Here is a 20,248-nt window from a genome sequence, read left to right as displayed (position 1 = left end):
CAGAGGGAGAAGAGGAGATGACTGAATATGCATCTCCACGGGACGCGATCAGGGAATGCTCACAAGTGCAGGACGAATCATCTCAAGTTTGTGTTCGCTTCATCGAAAAGAAAAGGGAGTAAATTTGATGCGACATAGAAACACAATAGATTGTGTAAAAAGTTATTGGACTCTAAGAGAATTTTATTCATCGAGACATAGACTGGAGATGTTAGCAGATGTCTTTAGTTCTTGCGCTTGTTCCACAACTTCCTTCATTTAAGTTCATTTTTCCTGCTTTTAACACAACTTTAAGAACCCAATGTTTTCATATATACAGCAAACCATTTACTAACAGGTGCCTTGATGAAGACATGATCAGTGTTGACTGGTGATGTAATATGAGGGCTGACTGTTCCTGTCTTTTCCTTTCTGACATAATTGAGCTTTTAGCAAAAGCCTTTCAGAATGTGGAAGGTTGGATTTATTTGCTTGGCAGCATTATATCAAATCAAAGTGAATTTAAAAATGTAGGGAAAATGATTATTTCAACTGGAATGCACATGATCCATATACTCTCCTCATTTTATTTTGATGGAAATGTCAAAAAGATGATTTTGTTTCATAGAAATGAATGTATCTGCGTGAGTCCCAACCACAAGTGATCACTCAAGAATCTCATGGAGACATTTTCCAATAACACGAGTATTATGAAGTACTTCAGTCCGTCCAGTTTTGATAAGATCGCCCACGATGCATGTTAATGCAGGTGCGAACAGGCAAGTGACAGGGCGGCTGGTCTTTGAATAAAGGTGTGAAATCAAATATCAAATCTATCTCGAGCCAGGAAAGATCAGATCGGGGTGACACATGAGCCAGATATCGACCTCTTCTTAAAACCCAGATAATCTTATCTGGGAGTGGCTGCATTGTCCGCCTCTGCTGTAACAATTCATTTGTTTCAGCGGAAATTGATTGGAGAATTGATTAGTGTTGGGTGGACTATGAAGCCTTTGAGTTGATGCTAATGTGACATTTCGCTGTGATTCCAGGAGAATATGTCTTAGTCTGTGCTGTAAAGCTTCTTTCTCTCGCTGTTTTGCTTCTGTGTCCTCTGCATGGTGGACTTGTTTGCATGAAAATGGCCTCAGACAGAATAAATTTCATGAAGATACCACTCAGATATTTTGCTTATGTTTATTATGCAATAAATCAGTTCTCACAGCCAAATGGAAATTAAAAGACAGAACAAGTTCAAGCATTTATGTTGAATTTATAGAATAAGAATGTTCTCAATCGTCTTGTCCAGTTTTGCAGAAAAGTCAAGTGAGAGGTTAATATTTGAAGTCAATCAACCATCGATCCATTCATCAATCTTCTATTCTGCTTCATCCTAATTAGTGTCACCTCAGGACGAGCCGCCTGTCGAAGACAGGCTTCACCTCTGATAGGTCACTGGTCCATCACGTCGGTTCACCATGATCGGATGATGAAAGATTCAACATAAATAAACAACATGAATTTGTAGTCAAGACCTCACAGAAACATTGTTCCAGGGCCAATCATGTGTAGGTTTGATCTCTCAGTTGCATTTTTTTTTTAAAAGTGTCCTTGAGAAAGACACTGAGCCCAGATGTGGTCCCAAGGTGTGGACTGAGCATGTGCACGGTGGTCGTTGCCACTGGACTGTGTGTGAATGGCACTATGTAAGTGAAATCCCTAATATACACAACAAAATTAAAGCCTCACCCATCATCTCTCTCACTGTGTGTTTGGACTGGCTCTGTACGTGAAGGGGCTTTGAGCAGTGTGAATCTGGCAGGGCAAATTTCACTAACTGATTTGGAAAGGTTTACTCAAGATATGTGCCAGACACTTTGATTTAGATGCATTTTCCTGTAGAATCCAACACAGCACACGTACCGAGAAAGTGGTAAACCAAAGTAAACCAAAAACATGAACAGCCTGCCTTATTTTTTTTATTTTTATTTTTTTTTTTTATTGCCATTGGCTCACTTTAAATACTGACTTGATTGATGAGAAAAATGACCTCAATTACACCAAACACCTAAACAAATAAGAACCAAATCTGTCCCTCACTTCCCAGCGACACGAGTCTTTATACATCAAAAGCAAAATAGAAATCGGGTCTCTGGGGGGGAAATCTTGTCCACCTGGAAATGCATGGGCAATAACTCTGTTCGTATCTTTACAGGTTTGTGTAGAAATCACTGGAAGGAAAGCAAGACTTTGGACTCCCAGTCAGGTATTTTATTATTTGGAAGATTTTACTGTGAAGGAAGAGGCCATCCTGTCCTGTTGGTGCGCGATGCTGCTGAATTGACTCTCTCTCTCTCTCTCTCTCTCTCTCTCTCTCTCTCTCTCTCTCTCTCTCTCTCTCTCAGCCGCGGTTACGCACGGTGCCTCGTTAAACCGGGAGCTGCTGTCAGGAGGGATGATTCGCCTTCTGACCGGACACCAGACCACATAAAACAACCTCATAAAGAACAAATTGGAAGGGTGGACGAACGTCTTCTTTCTTTCTTTCTCTCTCTTTCTCCCTCCTTTTTCTTTTCTTTTTTTTTTTTTCTCTCTTTTTTTTTTCAAACCTGCGGGTAGTTCTCCCATGGAAGACAGAGTGGAAGGAGTCCAACTCAGAGACAGGATTTCGTCCCCGGCGTGTGCGTCAGGCAGAGTGCGCGCCCCGGACTCCCACTCAGAGATGTAGAGCTGGATTTTGGCATGTGGACGAGCAGGTGAGAGGTAAGCACAGAGCCTGCTCTTCATCATCTCCCTGCTGTGGTGTCAGTCAGCAGCCATGAATGAATGAATGAAGGAATGAATGAATGAATAAATGAATGAATTACAGCTTAATACAGTCACTCATCAGTTGACTTGAAAAAAAAAAAAAAAAAGAAAAGATATTGACACTTGGTTTCATCAGCAGACTGTAGGCGTAGTCCACATCTGACCAGGAGGTGTGAGGATGATTTTCAGGACAGAGGAAACCTCACCTGAGCTCAGGGCTGTGAGAAAATTTGGCGTTTGAAGATGCTGTTTGTCTTCATCTTTTCTCAAATGAGTGCAGGTGAAACCTGTGGGTCTTTTTTTTTTTCTTTCTTTTTTAAAGACTGTATCCTGTCAGTGTTTGACATGAAGCCACCAGCTCTCCATCACAGGGTGGACAGACGAAGCCCTCCCCAAGCTGCACAGCAGGGAGTGGGGACATGACACATGCACTGTATGAAGTTGCTGTGAGTCAAAGTCGCCTTGCAGCAGAGGAACACACTCCTTTTATCATTTTTTTTTTTTTTTCTATTTCATTTACTCTCTTTTTGGACCCCTGCACTCCCCTTTTTCAGAGGGACGTCTAAAAGCCTGCAGGGGTGAGACATAAGTGTAGGTATATATCCTTTCATGCGGATGAGCGCTCACAAAAAAGCCTCACTTTAGGCACTCCGATCCCAGCCTTAAGAATGAGAAACGGGGCTGAATTATAAATGAGTGGTGCTCCTGCTGAGGGAGCCTCCATCTGAGGTCCGTGAGGCATTAATTGAGTGTGGCATGACTACGGTAATTGTGTGCAAATTTAATCTTGTCTTTTGCGTCTTCGTGATGGAGAGCAAAGTTCAGAAAGGTGGGGGGAGAGAGAGAGAGAGAGACAGAGAGAGATGGGGAGGAGATGTCATGAAAAGCGTTTGCAAACTGAGTGCAACACAACAGGCTGTGCACACATGAAATCTAGACCTAAAAGTAGAAATTTGGAAGTTTTGCATGTGTGTGTGTGAGGGAGAGCAAGAGAGATGGATGGTTGGATGTTAGTTTCAGATTGTGCCTTTACATGGGGGGGGTGTTTCGACAAGTGCCGCCCCTGCTGTCTCTGAGCGAGAGGGATGCTAATGGAGGAGAGGAGAGAGAGGATACAGGCGTTACCGCTGCAAGAGAGAAAGACAGAGAGAGAGAGAGAGAGAGAGAGAGAGAGAGAGAGAGACGGGGAATGAGAGTGAGTGTGTGAGGCGTTTCCATGGCAACCGGTCAGGGGTGTGTTTGGTCCCTGGAGACGGCGAGGTGGAGGATGGCGGGGTGGTGATGGGGAGGAAGATGAGAGACAAGGAGAAAACTATCCCTCGTTAGGGGTGAGAGTGGCGGCGGTTAGAGTGTAGGAGGGGGAGGCTGGCGGGGGGGGGGGGGGGGGGGGGGGGGATGGGGGGGTGAGAAAGGAGATAATGGAGGGAAGAGAGAAAGGTGGGACTGCCTCAAGCCCCTCCCTGCCTCGCTATTTCAGCCTCTATTGTTTGTTTTCTCCCACCTTGCCAAGGCTTTCCTCTCCCAGCCTCAGTGGGCTTCACAGAGGAGGGGGCCTGGTGTGGCAGAGGGGTGGCGTCAGTGTGGGGGGGGGTGGGGGGGGGGGGGGGGGGGGGCTTCAAGTCCAACGGAGTGTTTGAGCTCATGTGAGGACACGTCAGTGCACCACACGGCTTTTTCCACCACCAGTTTTACATATTTTTTTTTCTCGTCGACCCCTGCAGCCTCATACTTGGAGCTCAGACTCCCCCCTCCTCACCCCTCCCTCTCTGCATCTTCATGATGAGGAAATTAATGAGTTAACATCCATCCCACCCAATGGAGTAGCTTCTCCAACCAGCTGGTAGCTTCTTGGCACTTTATTTTTTTCTTCCTCAGATGGCGCCGATAATTTGGAATAAAAAAACCATGCCAGTGTTTGGATTTCACGAGCCGAGTTTTTAAGCTCTGCTTCACTTCTACTGATTCTTCCTTGCTGGTAATGGCTGTATTAGATTAGACATGTAACCAAATGGAAGAAATTAGGCACGGAACCAGTTGGTGTAATGATTATGTGAGAATGGCGAATGCTGCGAGCAACAAGTGTGTGACGTACGAGCGGGGTCTCGGAGCGAGGCCCGTGTGCAGCGCTCTAATGTGAGGCCAGGCGACGGTCTTTATGCCGCAGCAGCAGCACGCTCCGAAAGAGAAAGACGTTAAGAAAACGCATTAAAAAAGCATAAAAACCCGGCTAAACGAGACAAATTACACTTGAATAAGACACCGCAGCAACTCAAACATGTAAAATGATCCCAGGGTTTAATTTAAAGGGGACTGATTGTGTTTTCCTGTGTTTCTGTCACACATGTAATGGTTATTAGGTGTTCATGCTTAATGTGTTTAATGTAATGGGTAAACTATTCAAATAAAGCTCTTCTTAGTAGAATAAACTCATAAAGGACTTCCTTTGGTGGGCTTCCACATCCAGCAGTGGAGCAGCTGGCAAAGCAACAAAGCAGGAGTAAAATTACAAACGACGCACGATGCATGTTTTCTGGGAGGTTTCCCAAAACCAGGACATTTAGAAGAAGGCGGCAGAGCTGAACTGGCTTGTTTCAGGCAAATACAGGGAATTACTGTTAACGACGAAGAAGTTACACTGGAAAGGCGGAGCATTAAAAAAAGAAAAATTCTCAATTTTTAAAAGAGTCGAACAAAGATACAACAAATAAATGAGGTATTTTCTTAACCATAACCGAATGTGTCGTCCCATCGCTCCCTGTCTAGCTGTTTCCCTCAACGTCTTGTTTTCTGTCTCCTTTGTATTCACTGCCACAGCTGTTTCCATGAGCAATGCACGTTTTAAGTTCCTTTAATGAGTGAAGGACCAGCCTGCTTTTCCTTTCGCAGGCTGACTTCTTTCTCTGACTAATAAGATTTCTTGCCTATGCCTGAAAAAAAAAAAAAATCATACTCATGAAGGTAACGCCTGGCCAGCCTGAGACAGGAAAGAAGTCCCTTTTAATGAAAGAGTGCCAGACAGTATGCAATCTCTTCCAAATATATGGCCGTGGGTCTCAAAGGAAGAGAGCCTGAGATCTCTGGTTGGCTTTTAGAGCATCATTTAGAGCGAACATCACCTCTGAAAAAAAACAAAACATTTCCTTCTCTGTCTAATCTTTCATTTTGTAAAGCATTACAGTGAAGCCAAACACTGATGCAGTAACTCTAAGATGTTCCCAGTACCTGGTGTAGCTACAATATAAAAGGAAATTAAGAAGTAACTTTTTTTTTTTGCTTCCAGTATTGAATGAAATGCTTGCTGTGTGTTCGTGCTTTCTAATCTTTTCAATACATCAGTTATTTGCAAACTACTTCACTCTGTCATTTAGCTGAATTTCAGTATAATTGCTTGTATGCACAACAAAAGAATAGAAGTGATTATGCTTTTTTTTTTTTTCTGAATTCCTATTTTTGTCGCACCGGCGCTTGCATCGAAGCCAAATACTCCAGTTGATAATCAGAGTTACAGACATTCACGGAGATCGAAGGAATAATCACAGCAGCAAACTCGAGATCCGGCTAATTTGTAACAGGTTACAGACCTCCTGCAGACGGCCTGCTGATTAGGACCGCATTTTAAAGGAAACCTCTGATCAGACATGCTGAACCTTAATGGAGGCACATCTTGGCACTTCATCTGGCGATCGATACGCCATATAGCCGCCGAGGCTATTCCTGGAATATCTGCGTTCATCTCATGCAGCTGCAATCACTCATTACGGCAACAATACAACAACAGCTGGCTGCTGATGGCCCCATTATTAATGCAGCTCTTGGCAAATTTACACAGAGCAAGTGTAATTGCTTAATAATGATCTTGTGCGAGTTGAATCTTTCGACAGTATAAATGAATAACAAAATGTTGCTCGGCAGCCACCTCCTATACAACACGTGTTGGAGCGTCCCACCAACACACCAGCAAGTGTGCCAGACTCGAAGTTACCATCTGTTTCCTTGTAATAATAATAATGATAATTAAAATGCACGCCAGTTTTAATCATAATATGATACTTTAGAAGATTTTTCATGGTTTTTCCTCCCCCCATGCGGCATTGTAGGATTTCAACATGCAAAAGCAGCATTTTTATAATTAGTTCAGGCCTTTTGGGGCTTGCAGATTTCTGTTTGTATTGTAGCGATCCACCTAGAATCGATTCTATTCTAATTTCACTGCATCAGCTGCAGCGAAGTCATCTCAAAGCAAGAAAAAAGCAAATAAATAATCAGATAGCAGCACCGAGCATCTTAAAATATTCATTTTTTGCTTTTTGGTGCAATTAGCAAGGAACAATGTCCTTTTCTCTAAGCTGATTGGACAGAATAGGACATGTTGCTTAAACTCATTGTAGAGCCACTTAAAAATCATAAAATCAGTCTGAAATCTCAAACCTAATTGAAAAACAAGACAAAGGGGAATCTCCCTGAAACATTTATTCCAGAAACAAAAGAAATCAATGCAAACAAAAAAGGGCTCGTCTGAATGTTTTTCAACAAAACCAATGTTTTAAAGAATCTAACAATAATCTAACATTTATCCACATTTATGCAACACTTAAGAATGGATTTGAAATCATGGATCGTGGACCTGCAAGTTTCACAGTGTTGACTCCAGGTATCGATTTGTCCTTATTTATTTATTTTGAATGCGAATTGGTCAAATACATCAAGAAGAATTTGTAAAGTCATCGTACGGAAAAAGCTTTTTACCTGCAGTACATACAGGAACCACCGGGGGGGGGGGGGGGGGGGGGGGTCCTGCCCACTGCTCTTGTTTCGCACTAATGATCAACTAAAAAAGGTGGGATAGCATCATTATGAAAGCTTTTTCCAAAGCTGATTAAATGCTTGAAATAAATGAAGGAGATTATGCAGATTCTAGATTTAAAGATGCAGCATGGATGGGGATTTTATGTAGCTGAGGGGTTTTACAGCAAAGCAATACGTGGGTGCAGCCACAGGAGACCAGGAGGTCCTCGAGATGTTCAAGTTGGAGAAAATCACTTTACAGCTGACACTGAAACCTGTTTTAGGTTACGGGCTCGCTGTTGGAAAGGGATTGATTATATAAAACTGCGCCGAAAACTCCTCCCGAGGTGGTCAGGAATAAACTCAGTCTCCAGAGAAATGCTGGCATTTTGCTTTTCTGAAAACTGTGAAACTGTTTGTGAACCAGAAATACATTTGTATCTGTGCTTCTACCAACGCAGGACACGTGACAGGAATGCATGTATTGTGTTCCCGTTTTGAAGCGATTGTCAGGTTTGTTCAAATCTCCAGCTTGTTAGAAAACTGGTTTCATTCGCAGTTCAGTCTTATCTTGTCATTGAAAATTAAATTTTAACACTGACTCAAAAGATCCATACAGCCAGTAAAGTCATGTGGTGAAGTGGTGATGTTAATTTAATGTAATTTAATTCAAGAATTTCCACTTTGGAAATAAAGCATTTCATTTCTTTTCGTTTCTAGCTGCTTTAATCAAAGAAAAATTTAAATGTGTCCCCTCTGGCCACTGGGTGGCAGTATTAAAATATATTCCCGACCAAAGTTTTTAAAGAGGAAGTAAGACTGAGCCACGTTCTTCATGTTTACACATCCTTCATAATATCACGATATTTAAAGTAACATTTTTAAGAATTCAGGCACATACACTTTTTTTTTTCATTAGATTATATGAATTTCAAACTGACAAAAACTGAATGTTATAAGAAACCTGATGCTCTATTTTCAAATATATTTATTTAGTAGTTTTACCTGGTCATGAGGACAAACCTTTCTTTGTTACTGACCCACATATGTCAGTTTGAAGACGAGACAGTGGCTGTAAATGCCCCATCCTGCATGTAGACGCTGCTGTGGACAGCGATTCCACTGACCGCAGCCCAAACAGCTGCGGGAATCAGCATTCCTCACCGATTTTTGTCTCCGGTTCTCAACCATGCACAGCAGATCACACGCCACGATAACAAAGCCTCACAGCTGACTCTCATCTTCCTCCCTCTGTTGCCCGGTGTTTGATGTTTTCATTGTTGCATGCAAACAAGAGGGTTACGTGACACACACAGCAACAGTCTGGACATCAGACGTCAATATAATGTGTGAACGGGATTGGTTTCAAATAGCGTCCCCATGCTTCTAGGGGAAGAAATTCAAAAGACACAGTTGGAGGCAGCAGTGGTTTGTGAAGCTGTTAAACACTTTTAATACTTATTCACTTCTTATCTCAACACTGCCCTATTGGCTACCGGTGGTACTGCCTCGCTTAATCTCTACCTGTGAACTTCCCGGAGACGACACAATTCCATAAAATAAAAAAATAAAAAACCCGCAGGAGCTAACTTCATGCATATCTGTATGAATATTAAACATAAATGAGCCCTGAAGTTACAATATCTACAAAATTCACAACTAATCAAAGGGTATTTTCACCCATACCGTTTTCACCTCAACCCAGGTCGTTTTGGAATGGATTACAAGCCCCGTTCACTTGACGTTGGAAATAGTTTTTTTCCTCTTTCATTTTAGAGAAGTTATTTCCATGGGGGAAAAAAAAGTTTGTTTGCACAGAAACTGCAAAAATGCTGAAAGCGATGTTTTTAACATGCCGGGACATGGTTGGTCCTATTGGATGTTTTTCTACACCACAAAAAAGGGGAGCTCAGATACAAGATATCAACACTAAATTAAAGAAATTTTTCTCCTAAAACTAGTGAAATTATCTGTCCATGCAGAAAGTAAATTTTACTTAAAAAGAGATCTTGATATAAGAATTTTAAATCAAGAGATAAGTCTCTCTCTATCTTAAACTTATCTTAAATCAAGTGGGATGAGACATTTTGGCTGAAAACAAGACTAATGACAATATAGACCATCTCAACTCTTGAGCGCTCCCTTCCTGTCATAGTTACATAAATATGGTGCTCCCCCCCCACGTCGCCATGCTCGGTAGTCATGGTAACAACATCAGCGCTTCAAATTTACACACTTCCTGCACGTCCTTCTGCGCTCCAACAGGTGTTCAAGCACCCAGAGTCAGGTGATGGATTCAGACTTGTCGCACGTGGCGTGCGGACTACTTTAATCTGCTCGCCTCTATTCCGAATGCAGATTCGCCCAAAGTGGCAGGGCAGCCAGGGCTTCCTGCAGGACGTCGCCCCGCAGCGCATTAGCCATGCAGCGAGACGCGGGACGCCTGGTTGTTATGGGGAGACGGATTTTTTTCGTTTGACGGGGAAGGGAAGGCGAGGCTCGTCTGTGGGGCCCCTTCGCCGGAGTGTGATTAGCATTGCAGATGCTGGCTTCTGTAGGCGTCCGTTTCAACAAACTCAAGGTTCCCCCGTCTCCAGTGCATGATTAAAATGTAACAGTGGTGCGTGGGAAATTCACAAGAGCAGAATTATGCCGCAGCACTCAAAGAGCCTATTTTTTGCTCAGGTGTGTGTTGTGCAGCCTTCTTCTAGCATGCACTCTCTCTCTCTCTCTCTATCTCGCTTCTTCCTCTCATAAACACACACCAGGGCGTGACCCACATGGGTTTTTCATCACAAGAAAGCATCTGAAGCCTGCCAGCATTAATATATCCTGGTGGTGTTGGAGATCAAGAAACAACGTGCAAATGGGAATTCGGAGGGCGTCGCTGGGAAGCCGGACGTCTCAATCAGCTGGAGCTTTTCAAATAATCCTCGCCATAACCGGGGCGATGATCGTAAAGCATCATCGTAATAAGCACCATCAGCGTGGCTCACACTCATTCAGACCACGACAATAACACAGCCTTCATGCTTATGTAATCCGCATCCATCCTGGTTATTTCCCTCCTCCACACAAACAGGGTCGATCGGTTTATTTAGTACGAGTGTGTGATCGGTAAAAGTGGATCATATCATGTGACGCCGCACGACAGTGATTCCTAATGAAAGCCTGCAGTATCACAGTCATCTATCACAGAATCAATACGCTTCATTGGTGTCAACCTGCTGTGTTTAAACACACACACACACACACACACACACACATGCACACACAGAGCTGTTACACCCCTTTATGAATACTTATTTTTTTCTATTAGAAGAGAAAGATGCAAATCATGATTTACAAATATTTCCCGTACTTGTGCGCTTCTCTTCCCTCACACATTTCCACCGTCTGAATTTCGTCAATAATTTAGCTAAGGCAGTTTTAACATGACATTAAAGGTTTCCTGAGGGTCTTGAGGAGCTGCCTGAGCTCAATATTCTGACCTGATCTTGCATCTCGATAGCAGTTACATAAATAGAGTCACAGGTGAATTATTGTTGTTCTTTGCAGCTTGTCTGCAGTGATATTAGCAAATTATCGATGTTTTCATTACGAGGGGACTGAGATTCCTCAGCGTGAATTTTATTTGGAGTTAATTTCATCACTTTTTATGTGAGTTTCTGTGAAGTTCCGTTCATGAAAAATGTGAATAATAACATCCAAATACTTTGATTCTTGGTGGAATGTCAATGCATATACGGTTCGCAGTGTTTCATTTTGTGATTCTGTGGTGGACTTGATGCTCTCTGCCATTAAAAGACCTTATTTGTTGTTGCTTAGCGTTTGATGAGCATCAACTGATTTGCTGATTGGTTACTACTGCTACTACATCTCATCCTATATAAGATGTGCGTCATATCAGTCTCCCAGATGACACACTGACAGTGAGTTGTAGTTATTCTGATTAGCAGCGTAAGTGGTGACGTGTGTGATGAGCCGAATAACCACACAATCATCAATTTCATTCCCATTGAATCACCTTGTGGTGACTGTACTGACCATTCTCAATCCCCCCCGTAACACGCCACATTATTAACTAATCACATGATTTAATGTCTTAATGTACGCCCGTGCAGTCTGTTCCTACATGAATGAAAACATCTCTGAGGTGCTAAAAGTCAAAATGTTTGGAAGTGCCTGTCAGTCGTCCCGCTATATATAAAGACGTTCGGCGCTCGGTTATGTCTAGAGCAAATAATAGCACACATCCTTCCCAATGATAGATGAGGAAACAGCAACAGGCAGGTCTCTGGAGGAGACGCTCCTGTAAGAGACGCCAGCGAAATGGGAAAAAGGCTTTCAGCACAATGGCGTTCTCAGGTTGGTGCGGGCTTCCCTCCCTCTGGCTTCATCACACGCCCAGAGGATGACGGACATTAGATGTTCCTAAGAAGGCTATTTCTGGATTATTTAAAAGTGCAGCCCATGCATTGGGCCGGGTGCTTTATTCTGAAGCGGCGCGTTCATTAACACAGCGGTATATGTTAAGATAGAGATTTCCCCCCCCCTGAATTTAATTTCCTGAGCTTCGCTAACGAGGAACGTGAGCTAATGAGGAGTCGAAGCGTGCGGTTTCTCCTGGGTGGATAAAAATCTTAATATTAAAAAATGTCAGTGTTCTTCAGAGCAAGAGCAAGGCCAAACTTATATTGTCTCTGTCCAACAACTCAGATATATAGATATTTTTTTTTTGAACACTTACATGTCCCGTCTATTTTAAAGGAAATTAAAAAAAAACTTTGATTCAAAATTCAGAATAAAATATGCTGCATTAAAAAGTACTCTTTATCTTTTAGCGTATTTTTAAAAAGTGATAATTCTTTGTAACAAGCACAGTCACCGGTTTCAGTCTTTCTGCGCCGATGACAAACTGTCTCGATGGTTTCTTGAGTTTTAATCAACCATGTGTTGGTAGGATTCATAACACCTTTGAAAGAAATCATTGATATGCTTCAAATTTGTGGTTGGTCAAAAATCCTCTGTTAGTGTTAATATTGAGTGTTTGAAGGGTTGTAGTCCACATAATGTGTTATTTATCTCTAGTAGTTTCTTACAGTAAAATACGACTTTTAAGCGATCATCTTGATGGACTTGGACTGAGGCAGATCTTGGATAAACCTCTGGTTCATGCTTTGTAGAAATGGATTTAATTTTACTTTCTTTTACTTTGCAAAATATTCATGTTTTGTAGTGTAAATGAAAACACGCTTCCCACAAGGTTTCATAGAGCTTTTAGAAAGGGTTGATTTCCGTCTTCGGTGGAGGTAAAAGTCTATTTTTTCTCAGTTTATGTTTTCCTCACCTCATAAAGAGGTAAAATGTATTGATGGCCACATCAAAATGAAAAATAAAAAGTCATTGAGCGTGTTTTTGTAGAAATATCATGCAGGTTTTATGTCTATTATGACAATCGAACAAAGAAATCGTAAGTGGAGCAGGAGAGTGGTTGACAGCTTGTGCTTAAACTTCCATCAGACTGTCTGAAAAGACCCTCGTTGAGAGGCTAAGAGCTTCAGATGTGCCAGTATTATATACAAAAACGTCCAAGTTTTTGTGATGGCAAAAAGAGAAATGATTATACTCTTTCTGTGGGTTTGGCAGCAGGCGGGTTCGTGACTGTAGAGGCAAGGAATTAAAAGTGACATAAGCCAGGAGGCAGATTCGATATGAGAGTGTCAGCGTACCTGCCGGCCCTCCCGCCCTCACTCTCTCATCTCGTTCCATTTTTGTATTAATTCCAGCAGTGAGGTCCGTAAACCCCGTGTCTGCAGGAGCTCCGCCTGCATCTGGCGCAGATTCTATCATTAGCTTGGCGGCCCTCCCCCCCCCGCTGCCTCTCAACATCTCCACTGCTGCAAATTTGCTTTAGTCACACATCCAATGATAGAAATGCACGGGGGCAAAATCTTTCGCACGCGGCGCAGGTGATTGACACTGAAGCCCAGAGGGGAGCTTCGGACTAAAACAAAAGCAGTCAGAAACGAGCACGGAAAGGTTACAAGATCACCGTAAATTGGATAACGGAGCGGAAATGATGCCAAAAGTCAATAGGGAGGCACATTGGAATGTCAGAATGGTGCGGCGTGAAATAATAAAGTCAACCTGATACAGGTGATGGAAAGTGAGAGGCTGGCGGGACTGAAACTGCCCGCTCATACATAAAAAGGACGATCAAGTGTGAGACGGACATGCATTCTGAGTCTCACTGTTTTGTAGCACAATATGAAAATGAATGTAAAATGTGTTCTTGATCCCTCTTGTGCTGTTTTGTCCAATGTCAGACGTGTCTGCAATCATTGATCATCAAGGATTTGTCAGATAGACAGACATGTGCACTGCGATTCAAGCAAAAACCCATCAAAACCAGGACAGTTTGATGTTGCATTACCACGTGGGACCACAAGATGGTGCATTGAGTTTATTTTAGTGTCTAGATCAAGCACGCTTGCTGCTCGGAGGGGGCAACTGGTGGGCCGATTCAGAAATTTGTTCACCGGCTTTCAAATGTTAAAACAAACTCAGATTACCGGAAGTTTCCAATGTTTCAAAGTAATTCTTAACAACTCCTTGAGTTTCTTCACATTAATGAATAGTTATGGTTGTGTTGTGGCTGTCCACCTTTAATTATGCTGAAGTTTGTAACAAGTCAGCAGTCAATCGTACAAGGCTGAACAGAAAAAGCAGCTGAAGACACAGAAACAACAGTGGGTGAAGCGTTGAGCTGAATCCCAAGCAGCCAACTCTCAAAGTCAATTGGATGCTTCAGAAACCCACTAACCTGAACTCCACTTGGAGGGAGAGCAGGATCGGCCGACCCGTCTGCCTTTTAGGGTCGAACTCTGACTGAATGAACCACGGGCACGTCGATCAGGTTCAACGCATCGTCGTAACATCATCATGATGTTAATAATCATTGTCAATAGAAAGATTGTTTGACAGTTCAGCAAAAACGTTACTGAACTGTCAAATTTGTGCAATGCAGTTATATTGTGAAAATATTAAAAAAAATGTTATTTTCAACATCCCTTCTCTGCCTTCATTGCATGATTGACAGAGGTTGTTAAAGAGTCAGGGAGCTTTTACCAAAAATAGCATGAATGTCTAGATTTTGGAAACATTTGACAGTTAAATTTAAGACAAGTACGGCTTTAGTGTAAATCAGAATCCTACTTATTAGACCTCCTGTCCTCAGCCGGGGTGTAAGAAGCATCACAGCTCATAGGCAGACACAAATCAAACGGATTTCCTCACATCACGCGCTCCGTAATGAAAACTGCTGCTGCTGCCTGTCATGTGTGACAGAGGGAGTGAGGCCGCCTGCCGCCGCGCGTTTCACTACAAATATTGTTCCAGGCCGAGATGGTCAATATGGCTGCAGTCACCTCTGTGACGGGAGGCGGGACGGCTTAGCTGGAGCGCTCGCTAATGGCACAAATAAAAAGCGGGGAGAGCGGCTACAAACAGGCTGTTTGTTCGAGCGGAGCGGCGCTCCCGGGGAACGCCTTCTGCGCCGGAGTGACGGCCCCCGTCAATACGACGGGCCCTCCGAGCGGCGGCCGCCGTGCACTCAGCCCCTCGCCATTATCGGGCACTTCAAAGAACACAGAGGCTATTAAAGGCCCCGTGCGCGCCGCAGCTGCCGAGCCCGCGGGCCTCTGGGCCGTCCTGTCGCTTGGACGCCGGCGCTCCGGCTCATTCTTCCCGTCTGAGAGCACACTCCTTGCCGCGGGGGTCGTTCAACTGGTTCACGGCCAGAGCCGCAGACCGCCGGCTTTGTTAACATGACAGCGACGGCGCCGCGTGACCTCCTAATGTGTAGGTTGGAGGTTTCGCTCCCGTTCGCCTCAGTTTTGTACTTTTTTGTGCTGATTTGGCGTCTTTAGGCCGACCAGTGTATTCCCTGGAAATCAGTGTGTTAAGTTAAGAGTGTGTGACCTATAATGTGAGAAAGCTGATGTTTTCAGTAGCCGCTGACCCTCAATACCAACCAGTTTGAGCCATTATCCCACGCCGACGCTGCTGTTGGTGCCGAGGAAACACCTGCAGGGCAGTTTCTGCCTTTAATTGGATGCTGGTTTAAGAGATGCCCTCAAGTCCAGCATGAGGAATCAAGCATTTGATACTGCTTCGCAAGGAGAGAATTTCATGCGAAATAACTCCATTAATAATGTTTGATCATAAAAATGTTTTCTTCCACGTCAAGTGGTGAATGAACATTTAAGTGAAAGACTGGAAGAAATTCGTTTTTTTTATTTCAGAAGGTCTTGAAAACAAGCCCCGTGTTTTTCCTTGATAAATGCAGATATTTTTTTTTTCAGTCTTTGAACTCAACAGCAACAACCTCAGTGGTGAAGAACAAGCTTTTTTATTCTGTTTGTTTCTTTAAGGATCAGTTTCACTGATACCACGGCCAACGAGCGCAGACCCACAGCAGGATCCCACTGGTCTCGTTGTTTCCCCACCACCACCTGCAAAATTGGATTAGTACGATGTATTTTAGTGACATTACTAAGTTACAGCGGTCCAAGTGACTCATTTTATAGACACAGCTGTGTGCACATTTTTTCCACCAACTGTGCAAGTGTTGAAACAGCGTCACACAGTTTATGTACATTTAATTAAAAAATAGACATGAAAATGTCTGTTTTGAGGCCTTCAAACGGAACATATGTAATTTATGTAATTTAAAACTGAACGGTAAAGCAACAGCGAAGCTGCCATTCCACTTATATCTGTTTGAATAAGTCCAGAAACCTCAGTATCAATGATCGTTTCATACATCCAGGCGCAAATTTCTTTTTGAAATATGGTGTAATTTCTGAAGAAACGCTCTATCACTTAGCATTGAGCAAAAAACTACTGTAACTGAATGGAAATCTTGCAAAAAGAAAACATTAACAGCAATTTGTTGGAAACAGTCAAAGCTGATTGTTCTCATTTCCCCAACATGTTGCACTGTTTTAGTACGACTAGAGCATGTACTCTGCAGATGCTCACTGTGCATGGAGCCAACACCTCAGTGATCGAGCTGTCAAAGCGAGATATCGTATTGCTGGACAATAGCGTTAGCCTTGAAACTATACCATTAGGGGAGGATTCGTGAAAGAGTCCATGCTGAAGGCTGTTTGCTTTGTTCTGCGAGGCGACAGGTATTTGTGTGTTTTATTGAGAAATTTCAGGTTGTTCATTACAGATTTTGTGGAAATGCACATTAAGCGTGGAAATTTGGAGGGTGTATTTGTATTTTCTTGTAGCTGCATGCTCCCAAGTGACTGGCCGCAGGTGAATCTAACTTGTAGCCACACACTCACTCACTGACAGATTTGTGTTGGATCCTCTCGCTGATTTCTCAGCTGAAAGCCTGGCTGACTTTATGTACAAACATCTTGCGGCTACACGACAACTCCTGCAAAATTGATGTAATTGGTGTTTGTTTGCCAAAACACGTGCACTTGCTGTAATTGCTGTAAGATTGGTGCAATCTAGCCGGAGAAGACGCAAGAAGAAATCACAGCACTGCAGTGTGTAATTGTGGAAGGAGTGCTTTGGTGAGAGGCGCGTCTCGGCAGAACAAATACTCCAGGGCCGCCTCGGCGTTACACCGAGCGAGCACGCAGCGGCTTGCTGGGACGCTGACAATTTGACGAGAGAACATCCCGACTCTGTCGCGATTTCCTAAACTGGCGAAAATGTGCGATCGGTCGTCCTCGTGGTGTTTGTCAGCTGCTTGTGGGATTAATTAGCATAGACTCGGCTGGAAAGGGATCCACTGCAGTGGGAAGACCGTCCCTCATTTCACACACTGTTAGAGGGTGGGCATCACAGGGACAGGAAAAAAAAAAAAAAAAAAACAGCTCATGGTTCAGGAAACTCTGAGGCGCTAAAAAAAGAAAGTGCCACTCATACTGGGTGCAAAGAGAAGGCTGCGAGAGAGGAATGAAATAAAGCAATCACCAGAAAAAAAGAGAAAAAAAAAAAAGGTTTGAGAAGCAGAGGTGTTAAGTGTAAGGTGTGAATGTTATGCAAATCCAAGGTGAGGAAGAGTATCAGGAAGAAAAACTCGCTCATTACACTGTACGCAGGTGTACAGAGCCTATTTCCAGCATTTTAATGAAACCTGACACATTTTAATTTCTGCATTATGAAGCTGTTTTCTCTCTTTTTTTTTCCCCGTCTTGAGTGTGTACCGATAAGATGAACTGAAACCACAGTGGTAACATGCAATCTTTCACAGCTCCATATGATCTGTTAAATCTGCTGGCAGATGTCTTGTCCCGAGTATTTTTAGAGGAGGCTGAACGGAATCATCCAGAATATCTTTATATTTCAGCTGTGAAGAAAAGATATGCTAATATTACAATGATTACAAAAACACAGATGCTTTCCTAATAAATATCATAGGATTACTGCCTGTATCCTCTCATTTTCCCTGATTATCACTAATGTACATTAAAAATTAGAATAGCACTGTTGCAAAATTGATAATGATGACTGAAGTAGTCACGCTAACTACAAATGAATGCAATCACTCCTATCCTGAAGCTACTTCAGATGCTTTAAGAATTTAGTGATTTTGTTTTTCTTTGCTTCTCTTGTTCAATGATATAAAAAGGAAATAAGTCTTCAGTTTTTATTCCATAGATTCATTATATTATTGAGGAATGATTGAAAGAAAAAACAATCGTGAGCTAAAAAATGTTGCATCCTAAGTGAATATCTGGCTGCTCCCTTTTACAGGGGTCACAACAACATGACATTTTAACGTGCACTGTGCATATTAATCATTTTTTTTTAAAGAAGTAACCCAAGCAAACAAACTCACAACAGGTTTTCTTCTTCCTGGGAAAGAAGAAAAAAAAAAAAACTTTCTGCACAGCCATCTTTCTTCAGAATTCTAATTTCGGAGACACCATGCTGAATCCAGCCTCCGAAATCAAAAGAGTTATTTGGGATTTTACAGGTAATCGTGCCTTGCCTCTCTCCTTTGGAGATGTGTGGTTGCTCGCTGACTCACTCTGGGATTCATTAGAGGCTATTTGACTGCTGGACGATTTTACCAAAGTTGAATTCTTCTACTTTGCTGGCGTTTTCCTCAACTCGGAGCTCCCACCAGAGGGCCGTGAGGCATTTTCTGCTTTGCACATTATCTCATTAATCTGTCGTTAAGTATATTAAGGGAATTCTTTTGTAGCACCGTGTTGTAATTTTCTTGTTGGTTAGACCCGTTTTTCCTTGAGTGCATCTTCTGCTTTATATTTCATCTCCCAGAATGCCGTTTGATTCCCCCCTGAGACAGATCAGAGTCATAAAGGTGTTCAGCAGCATCTATAATTGAGAATCACAAGGAGCCAAATGTCCTTACATGGAGTACTTTGCATCATGTCCTCCTCTAAAAAGAGTTCCTGCTGCATTGCACTGCGGTCTACTGAGGCCCGTTTCATTTCACTGATTTGCGGTTGTGGCTGAGAAACCTGGGTGCGTCATATCACGCCAAAATATTCAAACAGCAGCAGTTTTGGAGGACAGGCACATGATAAATCTGCACTGTAGGCACTGCTCAGTCCTCTGTTACCTGCACAAGGACCCCCCCGATTATTAACAGTTTACTGCTAATCGCCCTCTAAAAAAGTAACATTGACTATTTCTGTGAACAACTAAGTGGTGTTAATGTTTCCGGCCACTCAACGGTGTTAATGGACGGTGGCGGCGTAGGGGAGTGCGCCGGGCGCACACATGTGCTAAGTGCACTCAGCGATGGTGCGCCGACGCGAGCGTGGTCGCGGGGCTTTGTCGTACTTACCCGACAATTTCACAAAGCTTTCCCTCTTCGGTACTTTTACCACAGCAAAAATCAATGCCCGCTTCTATTGCGCCGATTTCTCTTAGAAGCACGTGAATGAATACGGTTCAGGCTCCGTGCGTGTGTCATCCACCCGTCCATTCATCTCCTATTGCTGTCTTCGACTGAGGGTCGCCCGCTGCTGGAGGAGATCCCAGTCGACTATAGAAGAAAGGCAGAGTGCAGCAGAGGCAGGTCACCAGTCCATCATCTTATGAGTGTGACGTATGTAAGGAATGTCACAGATGTGTGTGTGTGTGTGCACGTGTGAGAGTCTGAAAGAGTCTGAAAGCAAGAATGAAACCGCAATTGACGGTTTCTGTTGTTGTTCGTTACTGGAACAAAAGGAAGATGGCTGGCTCCGAGGTATTGGCAGGTTAGACCCCTGGACCGTTCGCCAGTCCATTACAGCGCTGGCACAGTGAGACACACACACACACACACACAGCTGAAGAAAAAAAAAATCAGCCTGCCCTTCGACAGTGGAAATAAAAGCTATTACTAGTAAGAGAACATGCAAATTCCACACAGAAAGACCAAGTAAAGTTCAAACCATGAATCTTCTCCTGATGGGCCGACAGTGCTTTCTGCTACAGCACTGTGCTGCAAATACCGACCGATACAAACTGTGTTCAAATATATCACGACACTCTGACTCAGTTCACCAAAGGTTGTAAGTTGAAAGTGAGACAGTAGTTCTGAATCTGTTTTTAAAACAATAACGTGCAATTCTTTACAGGGTCGACACAAGTCAGGCTGTTTTGATCTGACTCTAACACCGCCGATCTC

At 43.1% G+C, this 20,248-nt stretch overlaps 1 protein-coding gene across 1 annotated transcript in view; it reads left to right on the top strand.

The window, feature by feature from the left end:
* Nucleotides 1–2,396: 2,396 nt before the first annotated feature.
* The window catches only part of lingo2b (leucine rich repeat and Ig domain containing 2b), a 40,011-nt gene continuing 22,159 nt past the window's right edge, over nt 2,397–20,248 (top strand). Inside the window, exon 1 of the mRNA XM_030116475.1 lies at nt 2,397–2,742. The gene's annotated coding sequence lies outside the window, so the exon portion shown is untranslated. The remainder of the gene's footprint in view (nt 2,743–20,248) is intronic.

This window comes from Salarias fasciatus, chromosome 19 (assembly GCF_902148845.1).
Source record: "Salarias fasciatus chromosome 19, fSalaFa1.1, whole genome shotgun sequence".
In the NCBI taxonomy this organism is placed as follows: domain Eukaryota; kingdom Metazoa; phylum Chordata; class Actinopteri; order Blenniiformes; family Blenniidae; genus Salarias; species Salarias fasciatus.
Note: the sequence above shows the minus strand (reverse complement) of the source record. Positions and strands in the feature narration are given on the sequence as shown.